Here is a 16,206-nt window from a genome sequence, read left to right on the forward strand (position 1 = left end):
TGATTTTTGTCAATTCCACTAATGAGCTGAACATGCTCACTGCCAACACGCAAAGTTCAGTCGCATTAAGGTCAGTAAACTTTTTGTTTTTGGTGTTTATAGTAATGTTTTAGAATAGTTCTATGAATTTGTCTTTCTGGATCAAGAGATTGGATGAAGCTGAAATATCCAAATGAAGTTGCCAACACACAAGTAATGATGAGTGTGTTTTGCAGGCTGGAAGAGGAGCCGACTGGGATGAGAAAAAGGAGCAATTCCACATCAAGTCAAGAATCAAGTAGCACGCAAAAGTTAACGTTGCGTGGGGAGCGTGTGAAGACGAGGGGGAAGGATGTTGAGCTCTGTGGCGCGCCTTGGTTGACTTTGGTTCTGGATGCTCGTTGTGTGTTGTGCTAGAAAGGTTGGCTTGAAATGAGGGCAGGCATAGAAAGTGTTTGGAGGGCTGATTGTTGGAGTCTGGTGGTCTTGCTTGAGATGGTCTTTAGTTGTTTGCCTGGATCCAGAGCAGTTGTTTACTTGTGAGAGGATGGCAATTGAAGGCCAGAGTGTGCAGTGTCGGCTTTGAGGGTGGACTCAGCATATTGATCGACACTAACATCCCCTAATAATATCATATCAATAACTAATATTTGATATACCATCCACCCCAACCCCTCTCTGCGTTTCAGGGTTGTGGAGGCACCGGATTTGCTGAGGGGAACCAAGAGGCCCTGGACCAGGCTAATGAGGACATACACAAGTGTGTTTTGGGGTGACAAAAGACGTGGTAAAGAAAGTACGTGCACGTCAATAAAATAAGTGGAGGGTGAAGAAATATGGCCTGGAAGTCATCGGCTGATTTTTGTGGCGTTTTAATAAGGACGGACGAGTGCTCCCACCAAAGTCGGCTCTCCAATCAAGTCGGTGACACGTCACATGACTGTGACGCTTTTGCTGTGTGGATTGTGCACCGAGCGACCGGGCCAGAACCGCTTCTCTGCCGACGACCTGCCGTGTTTTGACGAGTTCAAGTCTCATCTGGTTTATTATATAACACCGTATTGTGTTAAATGTTGACCACGATGCCTCCGTCCTTGACTTGTTGCAGGGTGAAGAGGAAGCCGGTTGGGACAGGAGGCACCTTGGAGAACCAGAACAGGGTCATAAGTACACGTATTAAAGTAAAACAATCCAAGTGACAGTCTCAAAAGTAATTGTCTGCGTTTATGTGCTTGTGTTTGCAGGATGGAGGATCAGAATGAAAGACTGGACAGAAGTAACAAAACTCGTAGCACGAACATGAGCAAGTGACACACGACGACGAGAGGAGCAGATGCTACGGCCCTTGGAGAGCAAAGCGCCAACGACGGAGAGTATTTCTTTGCACTTTGTTGTCTCCGCTGTCACTGAACGACACGTGCTGGTATTGAGACATTTTGAGTTTGGCCATTCAGCCAAAAATAAATCAGCATATGACTCATCCACACATTTTGTTGTTTACAGTCTATTTTAATGACTTGTCATTGTCCCCCCCCACCCCCGGTCCATGTTTTTGACTTGCAGGTTGTCGGGCGGCGGCAGAGTGTGATGTTCCGAGAGGCATCAAGAACCACCGGACGAGGGTTAGAATTATTCATGCGCACAATGACGTGAGCAGCACACGACTAATTTTGCTAACATTATGCGTTTTGCACGGTGCTCAAAAGGACGGGCGAGTGCACCCAACAGACAGTCGACTCTCCAATCAAGTCGGTGACACGTCACATGACTTTGTTGCTGTGTGGCTTGTGCACCGAGCGACCGGGCCAGAACCGCTTCTCTGCCGACGACCTGCTATGTTTTGACTCATGAAATGAAGTCTCGTGTTGTTTTCTTCCTTGTATATATAACACGGCGTGTGTGAAATGTTGCCCACTCAGCCTCCGTTGCAGCCTGGCCGTCCTGGAAGGGGATTGATCTTTCAATTTCAGGTTTTCTTCTGTCGGGGACGTCGCCGACCTTTCGTCGACTGTTTAGATTTTGAGACTCTTTTGTGAATAAAGGGCTCTACAAATGTACTTGTTGCAGGGTGGAGGAGGAGCCGGCGCCCATGTTGCACCACAGCAGCGTAATAAGTGCGAATGCACAAAAGATGAAATTGTTTTTGTAGGGTGGAAGAGGAGCCTGATGGATGGAAAGGCTGCAAATTGATATGCGACAGGCACAATTAATTTCTTTCTGGGTTGCAGGACTCGGCATGAGCTGGATGGGATGAGGAAGAGGAGCCGTTCCGCAAATGAAGAATCAAGCGGCACACAAATGAGTATAATCTGTTTGAGGTGTGCTTGTAAACGATGCGCAGGAGGAGACAGAGTTGTGAGCTTTGTGGTTTGCCTCGGTTGAGCGTCGCGAAGGAGGCTTGTTGGAGTTGTTGGAGGAGCAGGAAAGGTCTGATGCCAAAGAGGGCAGTCGTGAACGGTGTTTTTGGAGCCGATGGTGTGGTTGTGGTTGAGTGCTCTTTGGCAAGGATTGTTGGAGATGGTCAGCTCGTCGTTTGGCTCGTCTGGATGCGGAGCCGCTTTTTGTTGTTTGAGGATGTCGGTTGGAAAGCTGGTTTGTGGGCGATGGTGTCGGCAGGCGTTGGGGGCGGAGTCGGTCATATTAACGCAAAAACATTTGTGTCTGCGTTGTGGAGGCACCCGACTGAGCAACTTGGACCGGCTTCATGAGTCCAGACACAAAGCAAGTGCCCGCTCACAACTAAGAGTGTTTTTCTTTTTGCAGTCAAAGTAAAAGTGGACGATGAGTCGGGTGAACGGGAGGCACTTTGGAGAACAAGAACAGGGTCAGAAGTGGGTTAAAAAAATATTGAATTCATGACAATCTCCAAAAGTGCATTAATGTGGTTGTTTTGCAGGCTGAAGGAGCGTCCCAAAATGCATTGCAGATCCATCAAGTGGCGCACGACGACGGGAAGAGGAAGGACTGCAGCCGTCCAATGAAGACGCTCCAAGATGAACATCTTGTTGACTTTTGAGGCGAGTGTTGCCCAATAAAATGGATGCAGACGCACGTTAAGACGACTTTGTCCTCCCCGTAGCGTTCTCGGACGAGAGGAGCGGATGCTACGACACTTGGCGAGCAAAGCGCCGACTCGACAGGAGAGTATTTTTGTTTTTCGACTCGGTGCGTTTGTCTCCGCTCTGTCACTTCCTCACGTGGTGTGCATGATGGGGATTTGTTCCGAGCGACGTGTCGAGGCCAAGAGGGGCTGGCTGCGGCGACCCTTCTCAGTCCGCCACCCCCCTTGTCCCTGCAGATGACAATTGTCCACCACAGTCAGCGCTCGCTTGTATGTTCCATTTCCCGTCCAAACACTTGTAAAGTGGCGCTGGAAATGGTGGCTGCAACCAGACCTCTCTCGTCAAATTAAACTCTGATATATTGTATATGTTTGTATTATCGTTTTTATGTTTGGAGTGACTTGTAAAGCTTTCTCTTTCTGTTTTGTGCCTTTGATTAAAATTTGAAGTGATTTCAAGTGGCATTGGCGAGTTCATGTGCATGCAACTTGAAAGTGTAAAAAGGACTTTATACCGAGTGATTTTCCTAAACAGATATAACATCGCATTGTGTGAAATGTTGCCCACTCGGCCTCGGAAACGGGATCGCTCTTCAATCTCTGGTCCCTTCGCCAGGTTTCTTTTTCAAAGCTCGCTCAAATGGGATTTGGAGTTCTTCCTTTCCCGTTTGGTGGCTTTAGGTCGGGAGATGTCGCCAACCTTTCGTCGCTGTTAAGATTTTGACTGGGCAATACAAATGCACTTGACTTGTTGCAGGATGGAAGAGGAGCCGGAGCCCATGTTGCACGGCAGATGCACGAGATGAAATTCGTGTGCTCGGGTGGAAGAGGAGCCGGATGAGAAGAGAGGCTGGGCAGAGGTAACAACAAACTTGGCAATGTAATGTGCAAGGGGCGCAACTCATTAATTTTTGGGGGGGTTGCAGGACTCGGATGGAGCTGGATGAGGAGCCGTTCTGCAAATGAAGAATCAAGCGGCGCACAAATAAGTATAATCTTTTCGAGGGGTGCCTGGAAATGGTGGACAGGAGTTGTGAGCTTTGTGGTTTGCTTTGGTTGAGCGTAGCCAGCGAAGGTTGTTTTTGTTCTGAGGGCAGTCGTGAACGGTGTTTTTGGAGCCGATGGTGTGGTTGTGGTTGAGTGCTCTTTGGCAAGGATTGTTGATGGTCAGCTCGTCGTTTGGCTCGTCTGGATGCAGAGCAGGTTTTTGTTGTTTGAGGATGTCGGTTGGAAAGCTGGTTTTTGGGCGACGGTGTCGGCAGGCGTTGGGGGCGGAGTCTGTCATATTAACGCAAAAACATTTGTTTCAGCGTTGTGGAGGCACCCGACTGAGCAACTTGGACCGGCTTCATGAGTCCAGACGCAAAGCAAGTGCCCGCTCACAACTAAGAGTTTTTCTTTTTGCAGTTAAAATGTGGACGATGAGTCGGGGGCGTCTACGAAAGCCGGGTAAGAAAAGTACAAAAACTGCAATGATTGCAACAAAAGTCTCATGTGGCCCAAACGTGCCAATTGATTTTATTTACTTTTGTCTGCACAGCAGCGCATCGAACTCGCCACCTTTCCTGTCCGGAGTCGCAGCTCACCTCCAGTCACCACCTCCGACTGCATCAGCGCTTTTGTCGGCGCCATCCTCGACTTTCACCCGAGTAAAGGTCACAAATGTTGAGGTCCTCAACGGGCGGAGATGGATGGGAAGAGAAACAATTGCGCGTGTCCAATGAAGATGCTCCAAGTTGAACAGCTTGTTGGCTTTTGAGGCGAGTGTCAGATGAGTGCCTAGAAAATGGATGACAAGGCATGTTAAGATGAGGCTTTCCTTTTTGCAGAGTTCTCCCCACAAGAGGTGCAGATTCTTGGAGTGGAAAAGGCCAACTCGACGGGGAGAGTATTTTTTTTTTCTTTGTGTGTCCACTTGGTGTCTTTGTCTCCGTTCTGTCACTAACTCACTGGGTGTGTTTGGACAACACTGACTGCATGATGGCCATTTTGGACTGAGCTGTGCATGAAAGCAACGATGCTTCATTTGAGTCCCATGCGCTCTGAAAGATTTTGAGATGTTTGTATTTGATTTTGTTGGAAGCGAAATGTCAAGCTTCCTTTTTGTATGTTCCAGATGTGCCTTTGTCCTTGAATTAAAATTGTGAAGTGATTTCAAGTGGTCTGTACTTCAACTGGGCAGAGCCAGTACGTGTAGTTGTGTTGTCTAACAAAAATGGCATTGATGTAAACATTCTTGGATGAGTTTCACATGAGTAACAATATTGACAGTCACACGTGCAACATGTTGGGCATTCATAGTAAAAAGAGATATATTTATTTGTTGTAAATTTAATTGACTTGTTAAATTGGTGACACTGAAAGTGGCGCCTAAAGCATGAGTTGTAAAAAGTAAATGGGCCGACGGAAGCTTTGAACAGAAATGACCACGTCTGCTATACGAAAAGGAAAATGTTGGAAGGCTGAACAGCAAAAATAAGCGAGCCGATGGTGAAAAACCATTTTACATTTGAGATTTTGGGAATGAGTTGTTTTGGGTTTTTTTTGCACTTGATGTAAGTGCAATATGTTGTAAATGTCACTATTGTGTTTGAAATACAGTCATTTCTTTTTTGTTGTCTCTGTCATTCATTATCATGCAGTCATCATGGATCACTTGACTGGTCGTATTAAAAAAAAAAAACCTTTAACGATAACTAGTCTCCTTAAAAAAAACTTCTATAAAAAGAAAAGTTAATTTACAGCTCTATTTTTATGTATCTATATTTGTATGTATATATACACACCCCGCAATTGAGTTGCGCGTCTCTTAACATGGTGGAATTGCTGACCTCTGATGGAACCGATAAATATGGTAGGAGCGCTATAAGCACAGTCCATCGGTAAAACCATTTAAAAATGTTCTCTATGTGCTTTTTCAAGATTTGCATATCGCAACTCCCAACAAAATCGTTTGGGACAAATCCCCTCTCCTATGCAAACCTAAACTTTGTCACTCATAATTTGCGATACTGATTATATGAACGGTTGATGAAAAATGTCAAATTTGTTCTCTGAGAGGCTCTCATTACCGGTGACGGGGATTGTAGCATGAAACGCACTGAGAAGTGTATTCAGTGACAAATGAACGGCAGTAGCAGTGGCAAGGCAAGATGGCTCCCCACTGGCTTCAGCCGCGAGGGGCCGATTGCTAGTCCGTTCATATAAAAGTCGATCCACGTCACTCGACGCGCCGTGAGAGCAGAGGGCATCCATCCATCATCTGTACCGCTTCTCCTCACTAGGGTCGCGGGGGGTGCTGGAGCCTATCCCAGCTATCTTCGGGCAGTAGGCGGGGGACACCCTGAACTGGTTGCCAGCCAATTGCAGGGCACACAGAGACGAACAACCATCCGCACTCACACTCACACCTAGGGGCAATTTCGAGTGTTCAATCGGCCTGCCATGCATGTTTTTGGAATGTGGGAGGAAACCCACGTAAGCACGGGGAGAACATGCAAACTCCACACAGGATGGCTGGAGCCGGGATCGAACCCACGCCCGATGCTGTCTCTCACTGTGAGGCCACCGTGCCGCCCACAGAGGGCATCAATAGGTAAACCAATGGAGCGCAGGGAAGAAATTGAAACGAGTCCCTCCTCTCCAACGCCCCCAGTCATTGCGATGACATTTTCCGAGTATCGTCGATATCGGCCAATCAACGGCAGTAGCAGTGGCAACGTAAGATGGCGCCCCTCTGGCTTCAGCCGTGAGGGTCCGATTGGTAGTCCGTTCATATAAAAGTCGATGCTCCAAACAATCCGTTTTGGCTGCCCGAGACGTCACTCGATCCTCCGTGAGAGCAGAGAGCTTAAATCTTTACATTGGGGGGTTCGCAGGCCCCCTATGGCTGTGGTCTGCACCCACTGGTCCGTGGCCCGGTGCTAGCCCTGTTGTTTCAATGTGCTATTCACGTATTTACCGACGAGCCTGCTCGCAGGGGACTCTCCGCCCCCCCAAGTCATTGCAACGACCTTTTCAGAGTGCCGTCGATATCGGCCAATATCAGCTGTTTTTCCCGTACTGGAGGTCCATTGCAGGCTGAAATGGGTGTGTAACAAGTGCGCTCCAACAACCCCCAGCCCCCCCCCCCTGACGAATAGGTTGCGGCGCATGTCGGCAGCAATTTTTTAATTAAATGGCAAAGAAGCATAAAACGAATCATTCCTTACACTTGCAAGGATCTTCAAGCATACCGCTTATTGATGTACTGTAGACTTCTTATTCTGTTTCTAGCTCACACACATTGAACAGTGACAGATACATTGGAGAGAACAACTCGGTTAGGGTTAGTTGCAGACATTACATGAAGATATACATGACATTGGTATCAATGGGGTTTGAACCCTGGATCTCAGGTGAACAAACCCACAGCTCTATCCGCTAAGCCAGCTGGGACCTGGGAGTAACTGCCACTGCTTGTCCATCTATCTTTAAACATGGGACCTTAGTCAGCTTGCAAAAGACAAAAGCACACATGGTGCACTTCCTTCCGTTCCTCCCGTGGCCTGGTAGTAAATGCCACGGGTTGGGATCCAGAATACCTGAGTTCAAATCCCGACATATACAGTGCCATACCGAAAGCTCGCACAGACGAGGCACCTGCCGAATAGTGGCAGGCACAAGGTTGGCATCCCGGTGCAAGGGGGCGGAGGGTGTCCTGGGTGGATGCGGCACCGTGTTACTACTGTCTCCAACTCAGGGACTTTTTCTCTCAATTGACAATACTTAAATACTTGCTTGAACAAAATGTGGCGAGAAGCACCCGGGTGAGATTTGAACCTAGGACCACAGGTTGCCCAATGCACAACACACCCCACTGAGCTAGCAGTGATTTGGAAGTCTCTGTTGCTCTGTGTCCATATGTCCTAAATAATGGGCTTTGTCAGTGGGAAAGACAAAGGCGCACGTGGTGCAGTCACCCTCGTTCCTCCCGTGGCCTGGTGGTCAATGATACGGGTTGGGATCCTAAAGTACCTGGGTTCAAATCCAGACACATTCAGAACAATACTGAACGCCAGCTTGGCAGTGAAGGGCGAGGAAGAGGAAGAGGAAGAGGAAGAGGAAGAGGAAGAGGAAGAGGAAGAGGAAGAGGAAGAGGAAGAGGAAGAGGAAGAGGAAGAGGAAGAGGAAGAGGAAGAGGAAGAGGAAGAGGAAGAGGAAGAGGAAGAGGAAGAGGAAGAGGAAGAGGAAGAGGAAGAGGAAGAGGAAGAGGAAGAGGAAGAGGAAGAGGAAGAGGAAGAGGAAGAGGAAGAGGAAGAGGAAGAGGAAGAGGAAGAGGAAGAGGAAGAGGAAGAGGAAGAGGAAGAGGAAGAGGAAGAGGAAGAGGAAGAGGAAGAGGAAGAGGAAGAGGAAGAGGAAGAGGAAGAGGAAGAGGAAGAGGAAGAGGAAGAGGAAGAGGAAGAGGAAGAGGAAGAGGAAGAGGAAGAGGAAGAGGAAGAGGAAGAGGAAGAGGAAGAGGAAGAGGAAGAGGAAGAGGAAGAGGAAGAGGAAGAGGAAGAGGAAGAGGAAGAGGAAGAGGAAGAGGAAGAGGAAGAGGAAGAGGAAGAGGAAGAGGAAGAGGAAGAGGAAGAGGAAGAGGAAGAGGAAGAGGAAGAGGAAGAGGAAGAGGAAGAGGAAGAGGAAGAGGAAGAGGAAGAGGAAGAGGAAGAGGAAGAGGAAGAGGAAGAGGAAGAGGAAGAGGAAGAGGAAGAGGAAGAGGAAGAGGAAGAGGAAGAGGAAGAGGAAGAGGAAGAGGAAGAGGAAGAGGAAGAGGAAGAGGAAGAGGAAGAGGAAGAGGAAGAGGAAGAGGAAGAGGAAGAGGAAGAGGAAGAGGAAGAGGAAGAGGAAGAGGAAGAGGAAGAGGAAGAGGAAGAGGAAGAGGAAGAGGAAGAGGAAGAGGAAGAGGAAGAGGAAGAGGAAGAGGAAGAGGAAGAGGAAGAGGAAGAGGAAGAGGAAGAGGAAGAGGAAGAGGAAGAGGAAGAGGAAGAGGAAGAGGAAGAGGAAGAGGAAGAGGAAGAGGAAGAGGAAGAGGAAGAGGAAGAGGAAGAGGAAGAGGAAGAGGAAGAGGAAGAGGAAGAGGAAGAGGAAGAGGAAGAGGAAGAGGAAGAGGAAGAGGAAGAGGAAGAGGAAGAGGAAGAGGAAGAGGAAGAGGAAGAGGAAGAGGAAGAGGAAGAGGAAGAGGAAGAGGAAGAGGAAGAGGAAGAGGAAGAGGAAGAGGAAGAGGAAGAGGAAGAGGAAGAGGAAGAGGAAGAGGAAGAGGAAGAGGAAGAGGAAGAGGAAGAGGAAGAGGAAGAGGAAGAGGAAGAGGAAGAGGAAGAGGAAGAGGAAGAGGAAGAGGAAGAGGAAGAGGAAGAGGAAGAGGAAGAGGAAGAGGAAGAGGAAGAGGAAGAGGAAGAGGAAGAGGAAGAGGAAGAGGAAGAGGAAGAGGAAGAGGAAGAGGAAGAGGAAGAGGAAGAGGAAGAGGAAGAGGAAGAGGAAGAGGAAGAGGAAGAGGAAGAGGAAGAGGAAGAGGAAGAGGAAGAGGAAGAGGAAGAGGAAGAGGAAGAGGAAGAGGAAGAGGAAGAGGAAGAGGAAGAGGAAGAGGAAGAGGAAGAGGAAGAGGAAGAGGAAGAGGAAGAGGAAGAGGAAGAGGAAGAGGAAGAGGAAGAGGAAGAGGAAGAGGAAGAGGAAGAGGAAGAGGAAGAGGAAGAGGAAGAGGAAGAGGAAGAGGAAGAGGAAGAGGAAGAGGAAGAGGAAGAGGAAGAGGAAGAGGAAGAGGAAGAGGAAGAGGAAGAGGAAGAGGAAGAGGAAGAGGAAGAGGAAGAGGAAGAGGAAGAGGAAGAGGAAGAGGAAGAGGAAGAGGAAGAGGAAGAGGAAGAGGAAGAGGAAGAGGAAGAGGAAGAGGAAGAGGAAGAGGAAGAGGAAGAGGAAGAGGAAGAGGAAGAGGAAGAGGAAGAGGAAGAGGAAGAGGAAGAGGAAGAGGAAGAGGAAGAGGAAGAGGAAGAGGAAGAGGAAGAGGAAGAGGAAGAGGAAGAGGAAGAGGAAGAGGAAGAGGAAGAGGAAGAGGAAGAGGAAGAGGAAGAGGAAGAGGAAGAGGAAGAGGAAGAGGAAGAGGAAGAGGAAGAGGAAGAGGAAGAGGAAGAGGAAGAGGAAGAGGAAGAGGAAGAGGAAGAGGAAGAGGAAGAGGAAGAGGAAGAGGAAGAGGAAGAGGAAGAGGAAGAGGAAGAGGAAGAGGAAGAGGAAGAGGAAGAGGAAGAGGAAGAGGAAGAGGAAGAGGAAGAGGAAGAGGAAGAGGAAGAGGAAGAGGAAGAGGAAGAGGAAGAGGAAGAGGAAGAGGAAGAGGAAGAGGAAGAGGAAGAGGAAGAGGAAGAGGAAGAGGAAGAGGAAGAGGAAGAGGAAGAGGAAGAGGAAGAGGAAGAGGAAGAGGAAGAGGAAGAGGAAGAGGAAGAGGAAGAGGAAGAGGAAGAGGAAGAGGAAGAGGAAGAGGAAGAGGAAGAGGAAGAGGAAGAGGAAGAGGAAGAGGAAGAGGAAGAGGAAGAGGAAGAGGAAGAGGAAGAGGAAGAGGAAGAGGAAGAGGAAGAGGAAGAGGAAGAGGAAGAGGAAGAGGAAGAGGAAGAGGAAGAGGAAGAGGAAGAGGAAGAGGAAGAGGAAGAGGAAGAGGAAGAGGAAGAGGAAGAGGAAGAGGAAGAGGAAGAGGAAGAGGAAGAGGAAGAGGAAGAGGAAGAGGAAGAGGAAGAGGAAGAGGAAGAGGAAGAGGAAGAGGAAGAGGAAGAGGAAGAGGAAGAGGAAGAGGAAGAGGAAGAGGAAGAGGAAGAGGAAGAGGAAGAGGAAGAGGAAGAGGAAGAGGAAGAGGAAGAGGAAGAGGAAGAGGAAGAGGAAGAGGAAGAGGAAGAGGAAGAGGAAGAGGAAGAGGAAGAGGAAGAGGAAGAGGAAGAGGAAGAGGAAGAGGAAGAGGAAGAGGAAGAGGAAGAGGAAGAGGAAGAGGAAGAGGAAGAGGAAGAGGAAGAGGAAGAGGAAGAGGAAGAGGAAGAGGAAGAGGAAGAGGAAGAGGAAGAGGAAGAGGAAGAGGAAGAGGAAGAGGAAGAGGAAGAGGAAGAGGAAGAGGAAGAGGAAGAGGAAGAGGAAGAGGAAGAGGAAGAGGAAGAGGAAGAGGAAGAGGAAGAGGAAGAGGAAGAGGAAGAGGAAGAGGAAGAGGAAGAGGAAGAGGAAGAGGAAGAGGAAGAGGAAGAGGAAGAGGAAGAGGAAGAGGAAGAGGAAGAGGAAGAGGAAGAGGAAGAGGAAGAGGAAGAGGAAGAGGAAGAGGAAGAGGAAGAGGAAGAGGAAGAGGAAGAGGAAGAGGAAGAGGAAGAGGAAGAGGAAGAGGAAGAGGAAGAGGAAGAGGAAGAGGAAGAGGAAGAGGAAGAGGAAGAGGAAGAGGAAGAGGAAGAGGAAGAGGAAGAGGAAGAGGAAGAGGAAGAGGAAGAGGAAGAGGAAGAGGAAGAGGAAGAGGAAGAGGAAGAGGAAGAGGAAGAGGAAGAGGAAGAGGAAGAGGAAGAGGAAGAGGAAGAGGAAGAGGAAGAGGAAGAGGAAGAGGAAGAGGAAGAGGAAGAGGAAGAGGAAGAGGAAGAGGAAGAGGAAGAGGAAGAGGAAGAGGAAGAGGAAGAGGAAGAGGAAGAGGAAGAGGAAGAGGAAGAGGAAGAGGAAGAGGAAGAGGAAGAGGAAGAGGAAGAGGAAGAGGAAGAGGAAGAGGAAGAGGAAGAGGAAGAGGAAGAGGAAGAGGAAGAGGAAGAGGAAGAGGAAGAGGAAGAGGAAGAGGAAGAGGAAGAGGAAGAGGAAGAGGAAGAGGAAGAGGAAGAGGAAGAGGAAGAGGAAGAGGAAGAGGAAGAGGAAGAGGAAGAGGAAGAGGAAGAGGAAGAGGAAGAGGAAGAGGAAGAGGAAGAGGAAGAGGAAGAGGAAGAGGAAGAGGAAGAGGAAGAGGAAGAGGAAGAGGAAGAGGAAGAGGAAGAGGAAGAGGAAGAGGAAGAGGAAGAGGAAGAGGAAGAGGAAGAGGAAGAGGAAGAGGAAGAGGAAGAGGAAGAGGAAGAGGAAGAGGAAGAGGAAGAGGAAGAGGAAGAGGAAGAGGAAGAGGAAGAGGAAGAGGAAGAGGAAGAGGAAGAGGAAGAGGAAGAGGAAGAGGAAGAGGAAGAGGAAGAGGAAGAGGAAGAGGAAGAGGAAGAGGAAGAGGAAGAGGAAGAGGAAGAGGAAGAGGAAGAGGAAGAGGAAGAGGAAGAGGAAGAGGAAGAGGAAGAGGAAGAGGAAGAGGAAGAGGAAGAGGAAGAGGAAGAGGAAGAGGAAGAGGAAGAGGAAGAGGAAGAGGAAGAGGAAGAGGAAGAGGAAGAGGAAGAGGAAGAGGAAGAGGAAGAGGAAGAGGAAGAGGAAGAGGAAGAGGAAGAGGAAGAGGAAGAGGAAGAGGAAGAGGAAGAGGAAGAGGAAGAGGAAGAGGAAGAGGAAGAGGAAGAGGAAGAGGAAGAGGAAGAGGAAGAGGAAGAGGAAGAGGAAGAGGAAGAGGAAGAGGAAGAGGAAGAGGAAGAGGAAGAGGAAGAGGAAGAGGAAGAGGAAGAGGAAGAGGAAGAGGAAGAGGAAGAGGAAGAGGAAGAGGAAGAGGAAGAGGAAGAGGAAGAGGAAGAGGAAGAGGAAGAGGAAGAGGAAGAGGAAGAGGAAGAGGAAGAGGAAGAGGAAGAGGAAGAGGAAGAGGAAGAGGAAGAGGAAGAGGAAGAGGAAGAGGAAGAGGAAGAGGAAGAGGAAGAGGAAGAGGAAGAGGAAGAGGAAGAGGAAGAGGAAGAGGAAGAGGAAGAGGAAGAGGAAGAGGAAGAGGAAGAGGAAGAGGAAGAGGAAGAGGAAGAGGAAGAGGAAGAGGAAGAGGAAGAGGAAGAGGAAGAGGAAGAGGAAGAGGAAGAGGAAGAGGAAGAGGAAGAGGAAGAGGAAGAGGAAGAGGAAGAGGAAGAGGAAGAGGAAGAGGAAGAGGAAGAGGAAGAGGAAGAGGAAGAGGAAGAGGAAGAGGAAGAGGAAGAGGAAGAGGAAGAGGAAGAGGAAGAGGAAGAGGAAGAGGAAGAGGAAGAGGAAGAGGAAGAGGAAGAGGAAGAGGAAGAGGAAGAGGAAGAGGAAGAGGAAGAGGAAGAGGAAGAGGAAGAGGAAGAGGAAGAGGAAGAGGAAGAGGAAGAGGAAGAGGAAGAGGAAGAGGAAGAGGAAGAGGAAGAGGAAGAGGAAGAGGAAGAGGAAGAGGAAGAGGAAGAGGAAGAGGAAGAGGAAGAGGAAGAGGAAGAGGAAGAGGAAGAGGAAGAGGAAGAGGAAGAGGAAGAGGAAGAGGAAGAGGAAGAGGAAGAGGAAGAGGAAGAGGAAGAGGAAGAGGAAGAGGAAGAGGAAGAGGAAGAGGAAGAGGAAGAGGAAGAGGAAGAGGAAGAGGAAGAGGAAGAGGAAGAGGAAGAGGAAGAGGAAGAGGAAGAGGAAGAGGAAGAGGAAGAGGAAGAGGAAGAGGAAGAGGAAGAGGAAGAGGAAGAGGAAGAGGAAGAGGAAGAGGAAGAGGAAGAGGAAGAGGAAGAGGAAGAGGAAGAGGAAGAGGAAGAGGAAGAGGAAGAGGAAGAGGAAGAGGAAGAGGAAGAGGAAGAGGAAGAGGAAGAGGAAGAGGAAGAGGAAGAGGAAGAGGAAGAGGAAGAGGAAGAGGAAGAGGAAGAGGAAGAGGAAGAGGAAGAGGAAGAGGAAGAGGAAGAGGAAGAGGAAGAGGAAGAGGAAGAGGAAGAGGAAGAGGAAGAGGAAGAGGAAGAGGAAGAGGAAGAGGAAGAGGAAGAGGAAGAGGAAGAGGAAGAGGAAGAGGAAGAGGAAGAGGAAGAGGAAGAGGAAGAGGAAGAGGAAGAGGAAGAGGAAGAGGAAGAGGAAGAGGAAGAGGAAGAGGAAGAGGAAGAGGAAGAGGAAGAGGAAGAGGAAGAGGAAGAGGAAGAGGAAGAGGAAGAGGAAGAGGAAGAGGAAGAGGAAGAGGAAGAGGAAGAGGAAGAGGAAGAGGAAGAGGAAGAGGAAGAGGAAGAGGAAGAGGAAGAGGAAGAGGAAGAGGAAGAGGAAGAGGAAGAGGAAGAGGAAGAGGAAGAGGAAGAGGAAGAGGCATTTCCTGTCCACCCCCCCTCGCCACAGCTGTTTAGGATTTGGCCCACCAACCCCGGACAGGTACTCCTCCACCTCCGCCCTTCACTGCCTGCTCTCTGCCCTACCTGGGCGGCCCTTCGCTGCTATCTGACCTGCCTGCTCTCTGCCCTACCTGGGCGGCCCTTCGCTGCTATCTGACCTGCCTTGTCCGCCCTTCATCTGTCCTGCCTGCTCTCTGCCGGGCCGCCCTTCACTGCTGACTGTCCTGCCTGCCTGCTCTCTGCCCTACCTGGGCGGCCCTTCGCTGCTATCTGTCCTGCCTGCTCTCTGCCCTACCTGGGCGGCCCTTCGCTGCTATCTGTCCTGCCTGCTCTCTGCCTTGTCCGCCCTTCATTTTTTCTGCCTGCCTGCCTGCCTGCCTGCCTGCCTGCCCATCCCCTGCCTGACTGCCTGCCCATCCCCCTTCTGTCTCCCACTGACCTGCCTAGCTCAAGGTAGCTTTCAGTATTGTACGGCATGTGTCTGGATTTGAACCCAGGTACTTTAGGATCCCAAACCGTATCATTGACCACCAGGCCACGGGAGGAACAAGGGTGACTGCACCACGTGCGCCTTTGTGTCCTAGGTTCGAATCTCAACCCCCGTGTCTCTGCACACGTGGTAGGTAAGTATGTCTCGCCACATTATGTTGAAGCAAGCATTTACTTATTGTCAATTAAGAGAAAAACTCTTTACATTAGAGATCCTAGTCTTGCCGTCCGGCGCCCACCGAGGTGACGTAACGAGGAATCTACCTGCCAGCCGCTCTTTGTGCCTGCCTGCTGCCCCCTCCGCCACTGTCCAGCAGTTGTCCTGCCGAGCTGGCGTTCAGTATTGTTCTGAATGTGTCGGTATTTGAACCCAGGTACTTCAGGATCCCAACCCGTATCATTGACCACCAGGCCACGGGAGGAACGAGGGAGACTGCACCACGTGCGCTTTTGTCTTTCCCACTGACAACGCCCATTGATTAGGATATATGGACAAGGAGCAAGTGAGACTTTCAAATCCCTGCTAGCTCAGTGGTGTGTGTTGTGCATTGGGGAACCTCAGGTCCTAGGTTCAAATCTCACCCCGGGTGTTTCTCACCACATTTTGTTCAATCAAGTATTTACTTATTGTCAATTGAGAGAAAAAGTCCCTGAGTTGGAGACAGTAGTAACACGGTGCCGCATCCAACCAGGACACCCTCCGCCCCCTTGCACCGGGATGCCAACCTTATTGCCTGCCACTGTTCGGCAGGTGCCTCGTCTGTGCGAGCTTTCGGTATGGCACTGCATATGTCGGGATTTGAACTCAGGTATTCTGGATCCCAACCCGTGGCATTGACCACCAGGCCACGGGTGGAACGGAAGGAAGTGCACCATGTGCGCTTTTGTCTTTTGCAAGCTGACAAAGGTCCCATGTTTAAAGATAGATGGACAAGCAGTGGCAGGTACTCCCAGGTCCCAGCTGGCTTAGCGGATAGAGCTGTGGGTTTGTTCACCTGAGATCCAGGGTTCAAACCCCATTGATACCAATGTCATGTATATCTTCATGCAATGTCTGCAACTAACCCTAACCAAGTTGTTCTCTCCAATGTATCTGTCACTGTTCAACGTGTGTGCGCTAGAAACAGAATAAGAAGTCCGCAGTACATCAATAAGTGGTATGCTTGAAGATCCTTGCAAGTGTAAGGAATGATTTGTTTTATGCCTCTTTGCCATTTAATTAAAAAATTGCTGCCGACATGCGCCGCAACCTATTCGTCAGGGGGGGGGGCTGGGGGTTGTTGGAGCGCACTTGTTACACACCCATTTCAGCCTGCAATGGACCTCCAGTACGGGAAAAACAGCTGAAATTGGCCGATATCGACGGCACTCTGAAAAGGTCGTTGCAATGACTTTGGGGGGCGGAGAGTCCCCTGCGAGCAGGCTCGTCGGTAAATACGTGAATAGCACATTGAAACAACAGGGCTAGCACCGGGCCACGGACCAGTGGGTGCAGACCACAGCCATAGGGGGCCTGCAAACCCCCCAATGTAAAGATTTAAGCTC

At 49.5% G+C, this 16,206-nt stretch overlaps 1 long non-coding RNA gene across 1 annotated transcript; it reads left to right on the forward strand.

The window, feature by feature from the left end:
• The first annotated feature begins 2,210 nt into the window (after positions 1-2,210).
• LOC148320890 (uncharacterized) lies at positions 2,211-5,324 on the forward strand. The gene is made up of 3 exons (XR_015846988.1): positions 2,211-3,900; positions 3,967-4,489; positions 4,581-5,324. It is a non-coding gene; the product is annotated as an uncharacterized LOC148320890 (long non-coding RNA).
• Positions 5,325-16,206: the final 10,882 nt, after the last annotated feature.

Source organism: Idiotropiscis lumnitzeri, chromosome 16, assembly GCF_059441095.1.
Source record: "Idiotropiscis lumnitzeri isolate Australia: NSW breed Sydney's pygmy pipehorse chromosome 16, RoL_Ilum_1.0, whole genome shotgun sequence".
Classification (NCBI taxonomy): Eukaryota; Metazoa; Chordata; class Actinopteri; order Syngnathiformes; family Syngnathidae; genus Idiotropiscis; species Idiotropiscis lumnitzeri.